Genomic DNA, 2,791 nt, shown 5'->3' with positions numbered 1-2,791 from the left:
CAGACGTAGTCAGCAGACTAGCAGCAGCAGCAGCAGCAGAGTCAGCAAGCAGCAGCAGCAAGCAGCAGCAGCAGCAGCAGCAGCAGAGCAGCAGCAGCAGCAGCAGCAGCAGCAGTAGTAGCAGCAGTAGAATCATTATCTTCAACAAAAGTATTATCAGCAGCAGCAGCGGCGGCGGCGGCGGCGGCGGCAGCAGCAGCAGCAGCAGTAGTAGACGTCAGGTACCACAATAGTTAGCTATATACATCAACGTAGTCCAGTAGTTTCAGCTACAGGCTTGCAGCGGAACCGCAGAGGCTACACGGGTACAATTACACAAGATATACGTACACTCAGGGTTGTAGGTAAAATTTGGTCAAAATAGGACGCGTATCTCTTTATGAACATCATCCTTTGACCAAACTATGGAAATAATGTACTAGATAGGTATCTTACTGTATATTTCTACGGAGAGCACTGTTGACGGGTTGATGGGCTATTCAATGCGTCATCTATTTGTATGGTATAATAATTATTATGTTGTGTTGTGGACCGCACGCCCACTCACGAGCTTTTACGATAATCTGGGTCGTTGCCAAAGAAGTTTCCTGAAAGTTTCCTTTAAGTTGTGCCTGAAGGCCATATTTTGACGTTGAAATTACTCCAAAGTCGAAACACGCATTAATTTCACAAGATAATAAATAGTATACACACGTTTATAATGTACGTATGTATGTGTATATGATTAATGTCGTCCATGGTACCCATTAGCATACACATACCAGCTGACTAATACCATATTATTACCCGAAGATACGCCTGTACGTCGGATTTGGAATCTGCTATATGCTCCACCGACAGAACTATATACTGACAGAGCTATATGCTCCACTGAGTGAACAATATCAGGAGACTATAACCTGTACATGGGTTATGTACGTAATGTATGGGCTATGCATACTTTATGACTTTATGAGCTCTTGATTATATATATATATAATAATAATAAACACTCAGCTGAGCGCTTAATAAGTATGCCCTTGAAAGCGATTGCGATGACTTTCAAAGATACATCGCGTGATCGTGGCGAAGTTACCAACCAGTAGTTACTCACCCGCGGAGCAGCGAATCTGAGAGGGCTTTTACCTTGCTGGATGAATACAGTGCATCGTGACTAGACGCTCAGACATCACAGGTCGTGTAGCAGAGCAAATGAAACCTTAATGGATGTTCCGAGAATAACTCGCTGTCATTGACGAATTGTTGCTGAAGCCGGCTAGATTAATTGAAAGTAACAAATTCTCCTCATATAATCTATATATATAAAACAAGACGACACGATGGGCAAATTGGAATTGAGAAGTGCCGGCGGAGAGATAGATATGCCCTGTATTAGTCAGATATTAATAGTTTCATAGTTAATGTGTTTATCACATGTTTATGTTATGTTATGCCATGTTATCATGTTAGTCATTGGAGGACTACAATGCTCGGGCCAAGAAACAAGTACCGAGACATGCGCAACCACTAAAGCCGTAGCAGAAAGTTAGTTGCTCTTGCACGCGGCAGCGAGGTTCTGAGACAGTGTCAACGTTATTTTTTGGTTTCTATTTTCTGGTTGTCATAGTTCGCACGACTAGTGCATATAGGTCACGACAAGTAAAAGAAACGCTACGTCATTTGCACACAGATTCGTGCGTGCGTGTGCGTGGGCGTGTGTGCGTGTTTGTGTTCGTGTGTCCGTGTGTGTGTGTGTGTGTGTGTGTGTGTGTGTGCGTGCGTGTGCGTGCGTGCGTGCGTGCGTGCGTGCGTGCATGTGTGTGTGTGTGTGTGTGTGTCTCTTTCCCCAACTAAACACATTTGTGTCCTGTCTACGGTGTCCTTGAGCTATCACATTTTTAATATATTAATCGTTTTCCGATGGCTCTGTTCGCGCCCCGTGGAATGTTTATACGACTTGTCACCAGAAATGGAAGTGCCATTTTTTCGAGAAGGTGGCGGGGGTGTTTTTTCTTCTGTCCGGGACCGTATCTCCTACCCATAAGGTTGCATAATGTGTGTAGAGTGCGTGAGAGGCGGACGTGCGTAGACAAGCGGCAATCAAGCTAGAGGTATCCTAGAGAGATCGATCCTAGGTAGAGGGCGGACGACTACCAGCAGTGCCGGACCATTAAGGTTGCTTTGGTCCATTCGGTAGGGTCGTGCTTATATAGCCACAAGCTACCTACTCGCTTCTTACTATACCTGGCGAGCGGGAAGTAACGACGTCAAACAGTTGTAGAGCCTATCGTCGAGCTATAGGGGTCGTGCTAGTACGCGCACCGTATGCCAAGCGTGTCGAGCGTAAAACTTCCCGCGTATATAGTCACGCATAAACAGGGGACACTTACTAAACTTCTATACGCCGTGCTCTCCTTATTTGCGCGGTTGCGGAGTATACGTGTGACACGAACCTTTAAAACTGTGGATTTTCTTCTGATCGCTTTCGTAAGCGCGTGATGCGCTGTGGCGTTGTGTGCCATCGTTTGGGTTCTATGTTGGTTGATCAACGCTTGTGACGGCAGCGCGAACAAGGTAGGCAACCAGCAAATACGGTGTCCGTGCGTTCGTGTGCGTTATTATGGTTACGTTGTATGTCAATTGGAGTGACTTCCGTGTGTGTGAGGAGGGCGAGAGAGAGTGAGTGGGAGAGAGAGAGAGAGAGAGAGAGAAAGAGAGAGAGAGAGAGAGAGAGAGAGAGAGAAGAGAGAGAGAGAGAGAGACGTAGAGAGAGAGAGAGAGAAGAGAGAGAGAGAGAGAGAGAGAGAGAGAG

The sequence above is a fragment of the Priapulus caudatus genome, unplaced genomic scaffold (assembly GCF_000485595.1).
Source record: "Priapulus caudatus unplaced genomic scaffold, Priapulus_caudatus-5.0.1 Scaffold530, whole genome shotgun sequence".
NCBI lineage: Eukaryota > Metazoa > Priapulida > Priapulimorpha > Priapulimorphida > Priapulidae > Priapulus > Priapulus caudatus.
Note: the sequence above shows the minus strand (reverse complement) of the source record.